The sequence below is a fragment of the Manis pentadactyla genome, chromosome 12 (assembly GCF_030020395.1).
Source record: "Manis pentadactyla isolate mManPen7 chromosome 12, mManPen7.hap1, whole genome shotgun sequence".
NCBI lineage: Eukaryota > Metazoa > Chordata > Mammalia > Pholidota > Manidae > Manis > Manis pentadactyla.
Genome location: NC_080030.1, coordinates 21,573,498 through 21,589,167, shown reverse-complemented (window position 1 = coordinate 21,589,167; position 15,670 = coordinate 21,573,498). Strand labels below are relative to the sequence as shown.

The 15,670-nt window shown below is 39.4% G+C and overlaps 1 long non-coding RNA gene across 1 annotated transcript; it reads right to left on the bottom strand.

The window, feature by feature from the left end:
- Nucleotides 1-3,253: 3,253 nt before the first annotated feature.
- LOC130680108 (uncharacterized) lies at nt 3,254-14,968 on the bottom strand. The gene is made up of 3 exons (XR_008993138.1): nt 14,825-14,968; nt 5,444-5,551; nt 3,254-3,498 (listed from the first exon to the last, which is right to left on the bottom strand). It is a non-coding gene; the product is annotated as an uncharacterized LOC130680108 (long non-coding RNA).
- Nucleotides 14,969-15,670: the final 702 nt, after the last annotated feature.

Below are 15,670 nucleotides of genomic sequence, written 5' to 3'. Positions count from 1 at the left end.
CTGCTCTGGGAGCACAAGCCCACGTCACACTGGGTTCCGGTGGTTCCTGGGGCTGGACACCAGGGGCAGGCGGGACACTCTGGGAGGCTGAGACTCCAGCCAGTGTGGAGGGCAGGCATGCTCTGCTGGTCCTGAGACCCAAAGTGGGAGTGCCAGCAGTGGGAGGGGTACTAGAGAGGTGAGGGTTGGACAGAACTCTGTCCTCAGGAGAACGAGCAGGTGGAGGGTACCTCCCCAGCCCTTCCTCAGCCCCACAGATCGGGAACCCTCGGGGTCTCCAGATGCTCCATCTGTTGCTTGCAATGCAGCCCTGAGGCCCCTCCCTGGGCACTGGGGCAACCCGCCCACGTGGCCCAGCATCAGCATCAGCCTTTGCTGCCCGGCAGGTGGAGGGAGACTCTCCCAGCTTGCCTGCCTCCATTTCAGCGCAGCCAGAGAGGTGCCTGGAGGCAACAGCCCCAGGAGCTCCTTCCTCCCTGAGGGTGTCTAAACCCCATGCTGTGCATCCAGCTGAGGCGCATCACTCCAGCCACCCCATTAACCCTGCAGCCCTGTCATTGCTGCAGGCCAGGCAGAGGGTGGGGCACCCACAGCAAGCTCAGCAGAGACTCCTGAGCTGATCACAAAGGCAGCAGTTCAAGCAAACTGCCCACCCAGACTAAGACCACTACAGAAGCCAGACAGAAGGGTGCCCTGCCCACAGCATGCCAGCAACTGGGGCCCCTGCAAAATGGGGCCAGGCACTGGAGAGCAAAGAATCTTGAGCTTCTGGGAACCATAGCACACCTTCTTCATAAAGCTATCATTCCACAGGCCAGAAAGCAGAGCCCAGACACCTAATACAAAGGAAGAAACAGAAGCCCTGACAAAATGAGAAGGCAGAGGGATTTGATCCAATCAAAACTACAAGACAGAACCCCAGAAAGAAGGCTAAATGAAACAGAGGTCACCAATCTTCTTGATAAAGATTTCAAATTTAGTCATAAACATGCTCACGGATTTACAGAAAAGTATTCAAGATCTCAGGGAGGACTTCAACAGAGACAGAAAACCTAAAATAGAGCCACTAAGTCTCACATGATACGGTAAAGGGACTGCTGTAGATAGAAATGACCTGAAGGCTACACAGCTTTCACCCGTGAAAATAAGCCCACAGTAAAGGTAGTAGACCAACTAATTACCAAGCAAGCACAAAATTAAAGCAAAAGAAGCACCATCAACTATACACAAAATCACTCAAGGGATACACAAAAAGTGCAGATTATGACATCTAATACAAGAAATGTGGAGGAGGAAGAAGAAGGGAAAAAAGTTCCTTTAGATTGTATTTGAAATAGACTAATCAGCAATTTAAGATAGACTATTATATAGTAAAGAAGCTACTCTTGAACCTTTGGTAACCCCAAAACTAAAGCCTACAATAAATACACACACACAAGAATAAATAAATTTTAAGAAGAGAGAGAAATCCAATTACAACTCTAAAGAAAATCATCAATAATAGGAGGAAAATATAAGAGAGGAAGAAACGAACAGAGAGGAGATACAAAAAACAAGAGAAAAAAATAAAAATAAATAAAAATAAAATACAAGAGAAAACAATTAATAAAATGGCAGTAAGTACATATCTATCAAATTGTAGGAAGGGATATTTGACAAGGCGATTCCAAAGTTCATCTGAAAAAATAAATGTGAAATCCAGAGTCATCTGGATTCCAAAAATTCATCAGGAAAGTTTTTAAACAAAAAATAAGGCAAGAATCCCTTTTCTACCAGCTAACAAAAGCCACCATAATAAAAGCAGTATACTGGTGGTCCCAGAAAAGATAGATCAGTAAAAGAAAAAAAATTAAATATAGAAACTGACCCACATATGTCTAATAATTTAGTATGTGGTAACAATGGCATGTCAAATTAGCAAAGAAAGGATGAATTATTTAATAACTGGTGTTTGTATAACTGTCTAATCAGTTGGAGATAAATGTAAGGCTGGATCCTTCCTACACACCTTGGACTGAAATAAATCCCAAATGGATTTAAGACTTAAAAAAAAAAAAGTAAGTATACTTACCCAGCATTGTGGTATAACCACAATATCTACAATGTAAAAATATCTAAGTCACAAATAAAAAAGCTAACATATTAATCAGCACTTGCTTACAACCCACATTTCTTTCAAAACTGTTTTCCCCCCATGGCAAAATAAATATAATAGGTAAAGAGTGCTATGAGAACAAAATTTTATAATGACAGCAGAAACAATATCTGAGTCACAAAAACTCAAGTACCTCATTTATCGGTGCTTTCCTCTCAAACTTACATAGCTAAATGCCTCAACCTTCTACCAAAATGCCACCATCTTATTTACAGAATAAGCTGTTGTACGACTTTTAGGTTCTTAGGATTGAGTGGTACAGGTCATCCCTTGCTTAACCTCCAAATCCACTCACAAAGTTACAAGTTTCAAAAAATTTTCCCTGCCCCTCAAAAGTCAAAAGCCCATAAAGGAAACCATTATAGTGAGACACTGGTGGCCTGTCTTAATACATAATTGTATTCTCACTATGAAAAGAAAGGAATTATTTTTTTAAGATCCAGACTGCCATCTTATGGCTATTTCACCCTATGATTTTATACCTTTGTGGTCTCTATCCCTCTGTCAGATAATATGTGAACATGTCTCTTATAAGCAAGACCAAACATAACTAGAAAAATAAATATGCCAGGCAAAAAAAACCATGGTGAAGGGAACGCAAATTATGAAAATTAAGGTTTTTCAAACTGTAAACACGTTGGGCTTATCTGCAGTACTGCTGCCCTCTAGCAGCTCAACAGTCTTTTTTAAAATGTGTGGGACTAAACCAGGAAGAACAACTAGAGAAGGATGGACTGAACAATATATTTGAAATGCTTTAAAAATAAAACCTTGCATTATATATAATTCACCTTAATTAATTTGTAAGATATTGAATCATTTTAATCCAAATCATTATAATTATCCAAAAGAATCCACTGGGTTCTCTATTGTCAAAACACTGACTTATCTTCTATTTTATAAAGACATTTGGGGTATAAATTCTTAAACCTTTTTTTAATGTTCAAAAGAATTTTTAAAATTGAAGTATAGCTGACATACTATTATTATAACACATGGGGTATAATTAAATTACTATAAAAAGGGAACTTAGAGAATTTACAGGTTTTTTAAAAGTTTTTAAAGTACAAAAAAATGCAAAATCTCAATACATCTTCACCTAAAAACTGTCATCTCGAACCCTCTGTGGAATAAGGTAGGGTATGTAAACTACTTAATTTATAAAACAAATCTAAAAACTTCATTATCAAGAAAGAGGGAGTTTTTAATAAAAGTAAAATAAAAAATATTTTATTAGGAAGGGAGAAGCTTCTGTTAGTGCCATAAATGCATAGAAACATCACCTATTCTCTCAGAAGCATCCAGGGCTCTCTTCCCAATCTTCTCTCCTGCTTCCACTGAATCTGAGGTAAAGGGAAATCAGTACAAACCTTCAGTGACAGCCTTCACGAATGACTTCTAACTGCTGTGATTGGAGCACATGACAGACACTGGTACAGTGAGTGCAACTGGCACTACCCCATTTCCAAGAAAAATACATTCATATTGCAAGCACATAATAAATCAAGATATAGATGATCTAATGTTACAAAAGAAATTTAGCCCCTAGACAATTATTCTTAAACCTACAAAAAAAAGGCCAGAGGGTGAATAAAGAATATTTGGCAAATACTGTTTAAACAGCACTGTACAGCTTTCTGTAAAGATGGAAATGTCCTATTTCTGCAGTAATACAGTAGCCACTATCCACATGTGGCTACTGAGTGCTTGACATGTCACTAGTATGACAGATAAGCGGAATATTTAATTTTAAATATTTCATGTCTGTTTAATTTTAAATAGCCACCTAGCCATTTTCCCTTTAGGGTACAAATCAAAATTTGGGAGGGAGGGAGGGAAATGCAAGTTTAATTTGAAAAAGCATGTTCAATGCCATAACCACACACGGAAAACAAACCTACTATTTCTGTAATACTAACTACAAAAGGCAAAACTCAACAAAATACTATGGCTTCACTATTTTCTGCTAATCAGCCCAGGGGAAGGGGTCAGATCCCCAGAGTTGTGTGTCAAATGGTCAGCTGTCACCTCAAAGTCACCACTGCCTCCTTCTGTGTTCTCTGCAACCACAGGGGAGAAGCCAGGAAATACAGTCCCTTCCTTTGGACCCACACAGTCCTGAGTTAGATCTACCACAGAGACATCCGCCTAAAGGGTGGGAAAGCGGGGGAAGCAGCCCTGTGAGCAGACCGCTGGCACAGGATCAGCAGCGCATGCGGGTGAGCTCTTGCAAACCACCTGCAGCAGGCCGAGGGTCGCTGGTCCCCGCGACACACACCTGTCCAGCCCTTCCAATGGGCTTGTCAGCCTCTCGTTCTTTGTATCAAAACCTTTCACACTCGGAAAACCTAGAGCAGCTTCTGTTTTCCTGACTGAATCCTGATTGATACAGGTTGCAAATCAAAACTGTGGTGGGGAAGAGAAAAGTCTGGGATTTTTCTCTTTATAACATAGGTTTTTAAAACTGCAGAATTAAAAAAAGTTAAAAACCTTTTCATAGATCCTCAATGTGGAAACAAGACACTGAAATACATATCTCATTATTCCCCTCAACACTCAAAACAAACCATATTCTATTTCCTTTTCTCTAAAATTTCAAAATGAAGTCACTGGAGGTCTAATTTTGTCCCTGGCCCATAAAAACAATCTAATTTTCAGAAAAGTCAGTAAGTACTAGCTTTTTAAAGCAAATCTACTCAAGAAGGTTCCGTACACTTACTACTGGAATCAATACATTAAATGTAAAGGCTGTATTTGCTGTTTATCTAGAGGCTTTGTTTTAATGCCTAACTTTGACTCTTAATATTTTACAAGATTACAAAGTCACACGGAGCAATGATTACTTGTGCAAACAGGAATATGGAAGTTGAGTATTAAATGGGGGCATTTCACTTATTACACTATATTACTTGAAAAATGTTTTAAAAACTATTTTAAAAAGAATTTAAGGTTATTCCATAGGAATACATAAGACCTTTTAGTTAAAACAGGTCTTTTAAAACAAGAACATATTCATATCCACACCTATAATAATTTATTGATTATACCATGTGCTCACTAATAAAAACATTAAATGATAAAATAAAAGTTAGACTCATGAAGTAATTTATACCAAGGTTAAAAAATTCTCCCATATTATATAAACTATGTAGCCAAACAGCTTTAGTTAATTCAGATAAAATCTAATTTCATAATTACTCTGGAATGCTGAGATATTTGATCAGTGTTTACTAATGTGAGCAACAGCATTACTTGAAGGAAAATAAACAATTCTCTCAAATATCATACCATAGTTGGCTACCGCTTTTCCGCCTTTTCTTCTTATTTCTGCAACAACTTTATCAGCAGCTGAAGAGCCTTGACCAATTCCCCTGTGGACCCCTCCTAAATCATTCACTGCAATGTAAGAACAAACAAGAATTCATTTCTAGACCTTCAAAACACAAATTGGAAATGAAATTCTATTACTAGTGTATTTCTTCAGTTATCTATCTTTCCAATTTCCTTCTACCCCCATTGCCATCTTACTAAACACACTATGAAATATGTACTTCAAAATACACCTGTTTATAGATGTATATGTGAAGCAGCAAAAATATTTAAACACAGGTTCATGTCATGAAATTTGTAACTTTGCAATACCCTTCCTTTTTTCAAAAGAAAAAGAAAATGATTCAACCCACTTTTAGGAAAAACAAAGGAAGAAATAACCTTAGGATCACAGTAAGATTAAACACACAGGAAAATAATATGGAGGTTTCTCAAAAAATTAAAAATAGAATTGCTGTATGATTAATCAATCCCACTCCAGGGTATTTACCCACTCCAGGATATTTACTCAAAAGAATTAAAATCAGGATTTCAAAAAGATATTAGCACCCCAATGTTCACTGTAGCACTATTCACAATAACCAAGACATGGAAACCTAAGTTTCCATCAATAGATGAACTGATCAAGAAAATGTGGCACATATATACAATATAGAATACTATTCAGGTTTAAAAAAAAAGAAATTTTGCATTATGCAGCAACATGGATGAACCTTGACAACAATACATTTAGTGAAACAACCCATTCACAGAAGGCCAAATACTGCATGATTCCACTTACATCAAAGTATCTAAAATAGACAAACCCGCAGAATCAGAGAGTAGGATGGTGGTTGCCAAAGATTAGAGGGAAGAGAGGAGGAGCTGCTCATCAGTGGGCACAAAGGTTCAACAATGCAAGATGAATTCATTCTAGAGATCTGGTCTACAACATAGTACCTATATTTAATAATACTGTACACTTAAAATTTGTCATGAGGGGTAGATCTAATATTAAGTGTTCTTACTACAATTAAAAAAAATTAAACACACAATGTGAAATAACTTCTCTATGTCAAGAAACCTTTTGTTTACAGGAATGGTGATAAAGAACTAGTATGAGACTAAACTAGTAGACAGAGAAGCACACTTTTAAATCATAACAGAACATTCTGTGTCATGGGCTACACTGAAAGAAAGAAAAACAATGAAAAGAAGTAAAAAATTATCCACAGAACTAATACGTATTCAGTCACTAATTTATACTTTCTTTATATGTTCAACAAATAACTGCACTTACCACTTAACATCTCCTTATATCCAATTATACATATTAATTGAGCATTTACTATTTGCAAGGAAACCTACAGAGGGAGACAAACTTGTCTAAGAGTGGTGCCTGCCCTTGATGAGTTTATAATCTGTTAAAAGTTAAGTGTGTGATGACTACAGCAATGCAAAGAGTTTAGCATAAGGTATAAAAAGACCAAATTAACTTAGTAATAGGCACAAAAAACAAAGTTAACTTATACAATAATTTCTGATAAAATTTACAAAATAACATGCAGAACTACCAAAAAGATATGTAGGTCAGTGCCAAATAACTTGAAAAATAAAACAATTAAAAAAAAATACTTCGGACAAAGAATTAATTTGCTAAAAAAAATTTTTTTTTCTTCTGAGGAATGGCTCCGTTTTTTGGACTGGGGTGAGGGTTGCATGGGAGATTGAGTAGACAAAAGGATAATACAGAGAAAAAGTCAGTGTCTAGACACACTTAAAGTCAGCTAAGCTAAGTGTTTTTTTTTTCTTAAAGGAAATGAAGTTTTCAAACTGTAGACTATATTTTTTCTAATATAGTTTTATCAGTTTTACTGCAAATAAAAAATGCTGTGAAGGCACAAATGGAAAGAGTCTTATATTATCCCTGAAGAGATTAAAAAACATGTGGTTAAGATTCTCAAGACTAGATTCCTATTAATCATTCATTTCCATGCAATTATTCAAATGACAGGAAACAACCAGTACAAAATATCAAGATTTTAAAACATACAGCTAACAGTCTTTTAAAACCCTTTTTAACCAAGCAAGGAAAAGCTCAAAAGCCAATTGGCAAGTGTGATATTTCAGTAGAGAAAATTACTCAGTTGTGCAATGAAAGACTACCCCCAAGTGGAAATTGTTCAAAGTGCAACCAACCAGGTGAACACTGAAACCTGGGTAAATAATTCATTGACATAAATGATGTGCAGTGAACCAATATCAGAATATGTTTATTCAAGACAAGTCTCTACCTTAGCACTAAATTAACACTGACCTCATTCAGTCATCCTACTATCACCAGAGCTAACTCACAGGGACTACAGCCTAAACTAGAAAAGCCCAGGTTACAGGCTGAAGGGCTTGGATACAACAACAACGTTACAAGACTTTTTACTTGTATACAAAGAAAAATGTATCTATACTACATGACACTGTTACCATACAACTGTAAGACTAAAATTCTAATATAGTAATAATAAATAAAAATGTTAAATACCATCACTACTTTATACTGGGATGTGCATACTTTGTGTTTTCAAAGAACCATTATGTACACTGCTGCATTTGACCTCCAAGCAGCTTTTCAGGAGGTTGGCAGGAGCAGTTGTTATTACTTTCAGGGATGTGGAAACAGTTGGAAAAGGTTAGGTAACTTGTCCCAGGCTCCAAGGCTGCATGAAGTGGCAAAATTCAGTCTTGAACCTAGGTCAACTACAGTGTCACTCTGCTCCTCTAATACTGCAAGTTTCTGTTACCCTAAAACAGAACATAATTGTTTCCACCCAACAACAGCAACAAAAATCGTGTTTATATGGGGGAGGGAGTAAGGAAACAACAGATCAGCCACCTCTCTCAAGCAAAGGGCTTTAAAACAAGTAGTAAAAATTGTTAAGATTATGATAAAGACAGAGTACTTTCAGCTGAAACTATCAAAATATCCCAGAAATGTAATATATCTGTATGTCCTCCATATAAAATCCAGTTTATAACCCTGAAGGGCTTGTTTCCTGAAGACAAAATCTTTTGCCTACTTCTGACACTAAACCAGAGGACCTGAATACACATTTTCCCTAAGAAGAGACACAGAGAGCCAACAGGGCTATCAAAGACTAGATAAATTTCTTCCTAAAAATCCATCCCCAAGACTTTATTAAAGTCAGCAGTGGCCTGCTATAAGCCAACCACTAGACAGGGATGTAAGGATCCAGGGACCTCTAAAACACCATTAGAGCCTATAAACGTACTCTGTAAATAGGTAAATGGACACCTCAATACTAAGCACCACGTTATCACGAATGGATGGCCCGAAAATGGGACTATGTATTTGTGAGATTGCCTGCTTCCCCACTTCCTCACAACAGTGGATAATCATTCTTTGCAGTCTGCCAATTAAATTATTATAAACTGTAGCTCATTATTCTAACTTACATTTCTTCCAACACTAGTAAGGTAACATTTTATTTTCATGGGTTATTGTTTGCACTGCTTAAATCACATTTTATTTGGGATGTTTGTCTTAAAGATTTTTAAGTGTCCTTTATTTATAAAACATTTAATTCTTTATCATACATACATATTGCAAATCAAAAATTATTTTATTGAAATGTTGAGCGAGAAAGAGAAGTAACATCTGAGCATAAATATTAGTTGATAAGCATATGTACACCATTTTTCAGTATTGTCTCATGGAAACCAGATAGAGAAATCTGGATTTGTCTTTAGTAATCCTATGTGCTGTACTGGTCTCATTGCTCTCAGAAGCTGATTGTCTTGCTCCTTCTCTTTGCCCTTCACCCCAGCCTTCCCTACTGGCCCCAAAGACTAAAGCAGTCTACAGATTCATTGTAATCCCTATCAAAATACCAATGGCAGTTTTTCCATTGAACTAGAGCAAATAATCCTAAAATATGCATGAAACCACAAATAAAACCAAATAGCCCAAGCATTCTTGTTTCCCTTTCTCCCCCAACCCCCAAGTAATCTCGAGAAAGAATGAAGCTGGGGGGGTACCACACTCCCTGACTTCAAGCTCTACTACAAAGCTAAAGTAACCAAAATGCTATGGTACTGGCACAAGAACAGATACATAGACCAATGGAAAACATAATTACAGAGCCCAGAAATATACCCACACTACATGGTCAATCGTCTTTGACAAAGGAGGCAAAAACACACAATGGAGAAAAGACAGTCTCTTCAATAAATGGTGCTGGGATAACTGAACAGCTACATGCAAAAGAATGAAACTGGATCACTGTCTTGTACCATACACAAAATTAAACTCAAACTAGATAAAAGGTCTAAATATAAGACTTGAAATCATAAAACTTCTAGAAGAAAACACAGTAAATTCTTGAACATTGTCATTGGTAAGTTTTTTCAGGCTATGTCTCCCCAGGAAAGGAAACAAAAGCAAAAATAAAAAGCAGGGCTACATCAAAGTAAAAAGCTTGTACAGCAAAGATTACCATCAACAAAATAAAAAGGCAACAGACTCTATGGGAGAATATATTTGCAAATAATTTATCTGTTAAGGGGCTAATATCCAAAACATATAAAGAACTCATATAACAACACCAAATTAGACAACCCAATTAAAATATAGGCAGAGGACCTGAACAGACATTTTTTTTTTGGTAGATAATTATTTTTTTATTGAAGGGTAGTTGACACACAGTATTACATTACATTAGTTTCAGGTGTACAACATAGTGATTCAATATTTATATACATGACAATTCTAGGTACCAGCTATCACCATACCAAGCTGTTACAATATCTTGACTATATTCATTACATCCTGGTTACTTATTATTTTACCATTGGAAGTGTATACTTTTTTTTTTTTGTGAGGGCATCTCTCATATTTATTGATCAAATGGTTGTTAACAACAATAAAATTCTGTATAGGGGAGTCAAAGCTCAATGCACAATCATTAATCCACCCCAAGCCTAATTTTCATCAGTCTCCAATCTTCTGAGGCATAACAAACAAGTTCTTACATGGAGAACAAATTCTTACATAGTGAATAAGATCTTACATAGTGAACAATACAAGGGCAGCCATCACAGAAACCTTCGGTTTTGCTCATGCATTATGAACTATAAACAGTCAGTAAACAGACATTTTTCCAAAGAAGACAGATGTAGGGGCAACAGACACAGTAATCAAGTCAATTTGGTACTGGCACAAGAACAGACCCATAGATCAATGGAATAGAATAGAGAGCCCAAATATAAACCCTCACTTATATGGCCATTTAATATAAAATAAAGGAGCCACGAATATACAGTGGGGAAATGGCAGCCTCTTCAACAGCTGGTGTTGGCAAAACTGGACACTTACATGTAAGAGAATGAAACTGGATTACTGTCTAACTCCATACACAAAACTAAACTTAAAATGGATCAAAGACCTGACTGTAAGTCATGAAACAATAAAACTCTTAGAAGAAAACATAGGCAAAAATCTCTTGAATATATACATGAAAAACTTTTTTCTTAACATATCTCCTTGGGCAAAGGAAACAAAAGCAAAAATGAACAAATGGGACTACATCAAATTAAAAAGCTTCTGTACAGCAAAGGACACCACCAGTAGAACAAAAAGGCATACTACAGTATGGGAGAATATATTCATAAACAACTCATTGGATAAGGGGTTAATATCCAAAATATATAAAGAACTCACACTCCTCAAGACCCAAAAAACAACCTGATAAAAAAATGGGTGGAGGACCTGAAAAGACACTTCTCCAAAAAAGAAATACAAATGGCCAATAAGCACATGAAAAGATGCTCCACATCGCTAATTATAAGGAAAGTGCAAATTAAAACCACAATGAGATACCACCTCATACCAGTTAGGATGGCCACTATCCAAAAGACAAGAAAGAACAAATGCAGGCAAGGATGCCAAGAAACTAGAACTCTTGTACACTGTTGGTGGGAATGTAAATTGGTGCAACCACTGCAGAAAGCAATACGGAGATTTCTCAAAAAAATAAAAATAGAAATACCATTTGACCCAGTCATTCCAGTCCTAGGAATTTACTTGAAGAAAATAAAATCCCTGATTCAAAAAGACATATGCACCCCTACGTTTATCACTGCACTATTTGCATATGGAAGCAACCTAAGTGTCCATCAATAGATGAAGATAGAAAAGAAGATGTGGCACATAAACACAATGTGGTATTATTCAGCCATAAAAGGAAAGGAAATCCACCCATTTATTTGCAACAACATGGATGGATCTAAAGGGTATTATGTTCTGTGAAATAAGCCAGGCAGAGAAAGACAAATACCATATGATTTCACTTATTTGTGAAGTACAAAATCAAAGCAAGAGATGGCTTAAAGATGGCAGTGTGAGAAGTGAGAAAGAAACTTCCTCCCCAAATCACATATAATATGAAAATATAGCAAATACAACTAATCCTGAAATAGCAACAAAAGAGAAGGCTGCGGCAGACTGCCTACACCTGGGGAAAACAGCCAACCTCAGGGTAAATGGGTAAAGTATCAAAGTCGTGATATGGCAGGATCCAAGCCCTTTCTTCACTCCAGCTCACTGAAGGGAGGAAGAGAAATGGAGCAGGGAGGGGGTCGGGGGCTAGGACTACTGAACACACAGCACTGGAGATCTTCTCTGGGAGCACGAACCAATTACATGGTGCTCTGGAGATTAGTGGGGTTAGAAAGATAAGACAGGTGGAATACATGGAGACTCTGAGATTCCAGCCACTTATGGAGACAGGTACCAACAACCGGCCACTATGGAACACAATAAAGCAGGCAGTCTGAGAGACTTCCTAACAGCGAGAGGGCAGCTCAAGGGGCAAGAGCAGCACAGAGCTTCCTGCTCAGGAGAAAGGACAGGTAAACAAAATTGTCCCGGTACACTCTGCCCAGCAGGTTGGGAACTTTCAGGAGCTTCAGAAGCTCCACCGCCCTGGCTGGCAACGCAGCTATGAGGCCCCCCACCACAATAGATAGCCTTCTGCTCCTTCCTCCTGTCGCAAACCAGCTACCCCCGCCATTGCACCAGGCCAGCCAGACGGTGGCTCCTCCTACAGCAGCTACAAGTGCATACATAGACGCTCCCCCTGCACATTCGTACCACTGGCCCTGGCAGTGGAGGCAGGCACTGCAGCCAAGAAGCAGGAAAGAGCTCTTGCCTTCTGACAGGCACCAGCACTGCACATCTGTGACCCCCGCCATCACTCCAGGGGCTGAGCAGCTCCAGAGTAGAGCTTCTGAGCACTAAAGGGCGCCACCTACAAATATGAAATGTCAAAGGAACCTGGTTCAAACCAAAGTCCCACAAACACCAGAAAGAGGATCAACTGAAACTGAACTCACCCGAATGTTCCCGCAAGAGATTTCAAAAGAAGGATCATAAACATGTTCACAGAGCTACAGAAAAATATTTAAGAACTCAGGGAGGAATTCAGGAATGAGACAGAAACATAAAAAAAATAGTATCTGAAATGAAACATACAATGGAGGGATATAAAAGCAGATTAGATGAAGTAGAGGAGATGGTAAATGAAATAGAAATTAAAGAACAGGAATACAAAGAAGCTGAGGCACAGAGAGAAAAACCTATCTCTGGGATGAAAAAATAGTGAGAGAACTGTGTGACCAATCCAAATGGAACAATACTCACATTATAGGGGTACCAGAAGAAGAGAGAGAAAAAGGGATAGAAAGTATCTCTGAGGAAGTAATGGCTGAAAACTTCCCCAATGTGGGGAAGGAGATAGTCTCTCAGGCCATAACGGTGCACAGATCTCTCAACACAATGAACCCAAGGAAGATAGCACCAAGACATATAATAATTAAAATGGCAAATATCAAGGATAAGGACAGACTATTAAAAGCAGCCAGGGAGAGAAAAAAGATCACATACAAAGGAAAACCCATCAGGTTATCAGCAGACTTCTCAACAGAAACCTGACAGGCAACAAGGGAGTGGCATGATTTATTTAATGCAATGAAGCATAAGGGTCTCGAAACAAGAATACTCTATCTGGTAAGATAATCACTTAAATTTGAAGGAGGGATTAAACAATTTCCAGATAAGCAAAAGCTGAGAGAATTTACCTCCCACAAACCATCTCCACAGTGTATTCTGGAGGGACTTCTATAGATGGAAGTGTTCCTAAGGTTAAATAGCGATCACCAGAGGAAAGAAAATCATAGTAAAGAAAATAGACCAATTAATTACTAAGCAGATGCAAAATCAAATCAACCACTCCCAAAGTCAGTCAAGGGATAGACAAAGAATACACAATATGATACCTAATATGTAAAGAATAGAGTGGGGGGGGAGAAAAAGGAGGAAAAAAAAAGAACTTTTAGACTGTTTGTAACAGTATACTAAGTGAGTAAAATTAGACTGTTAGGAAGTTACCCTTGAACCTTTGGTAACCACTAATCTAAAACTTGCAATGGCAAAAAGCACATAACATCAAGATCGCTGCTCTTGGAGGTTACAGAAGCCAGCCACTGGTAGGATACGGTGTAAAACCTCACCGCAGAGCATCGGTATAGGTGTGAGTGGCTTGTTTTAACTTTTCGTCCTTTAAAAATAGGATTATTTCATTTAACAAATTTCCATTTTGCTTCTCCTGACATATGGCAAAATCTGGCCCACTTCAGAGACGTCTCTGCTCCCAGATCCTACTCTCCCAACCCACTGCCTTTCGGATCCTCTATCACCTGCCTGACTCCGGCAAGTAGCTGAGTTCACAGCCTGTGCCCGGATGTCAGCGGACTTGGAGTGCAGTGCTTCGGGCACACAAACCCCGGCGAGGTTCTTATCACATGCTCTCTTTAAAGAAGACCCTCTCAAGAGCTTAAAAAACTTCAGGCACAGGGAACGAAACACCGAACGCCCGAGTTTTCAAACGCAAGCGTATGACGTCTCTATTCCTCTGGGGGTGATTCCAGCCCCTCGACGTCTTCTTCGCAACCTTGACCTGACGGCAGGAAGAGTCACAATCGAAGCACAGACGAGCTGGAGGAAAACTTCCAACCCACAGCCCAGCCCAGCCTCTCTCCTCCCGCAAGCCCTGCGGCGAAGCGGGCTGCACTTGTGTGACTAGGTGTTCGTGGCTTCCCCTCAGGGCTGGCCAGCCCCACCTCTCCCTCCTCGGCCGACTCGGCGCCCCGAAACAGCCGCTCCCCTCCCGCCCCCTCCCGGCCGCCCGCAGCCCCGACGCCGGGACCGCAGAGACGCTGCGCGCGTTTCCCCGGCCCGAAAAAGGGGGTCTCGGGCACCCGCCCTCCAGCCTTCTCGTGCTCACCTACCCCCACGCCGGTGACCAGTACCACCCGCCCGTCGAATCTCAGCTGCAAAGCCTTGAATCCGGCCGGCAGCGACACACGCAGGCAGAAACGCTGGAGTTCAGACCTTGGCGGAGGGAGGAGAGAGGGAGTGACTTCCCCGTTTCGGAGGAGCAGGAGGCCGTCGTTTCCCAAGTGCGCGTGCGCGCAGTGTGGGGGCTGTCCTTTGGAACTCTGGGAAATGTAGTTCAACGTGCTTTCCGTCGCTGGGAAAACTTGCATGATGGGCCAAGCGGCAGTTTCTGCGGCTGGAAGTGGTGGGACTTGCTAGAACCCTTGTGGTAAAATGGCTGATTGGGCACCTTGCGTTTGTCCATTCACCCATCGTTTTGTCATTTAGTTAAGCGCTTTCTGGATTTAGGCGCTTGCTTAGAGAAATAAGGCATAGCCTCTATCCTTAAAGGGCTTTCAGAAATAGCCCCTAAGAAGGAAAGGCACCCATACCAATGGGTACAGATTTCTCAGGATATAATCCCTGAACTTCCTGCAGGAGAATGATCTAGGAAGTGTCAAAAAGACTGAGTCAGGATCCCCACAGTGACCTGAAATAGAATCCCAGGGGACAAAAAAAAGTTCAACCAAGTTGTCCTGCATGGTTTTTGCTTTTGTGTGTGAAGAGCAGTCATATGGTGTAATTCATGCATGTAGCATTAAGCGTCTATGAGTGGTAGGCACAAATTCACAGATGAACGATTAGGTCCTTCAGAGCTATTCAGTTATTTAATAAGAGTTGCAGCATTCTACAACTCATGACAAATAGGCACAAATTGGCTAATGGTGCCAGAATGAATGGACCATATCTCTGCTGGG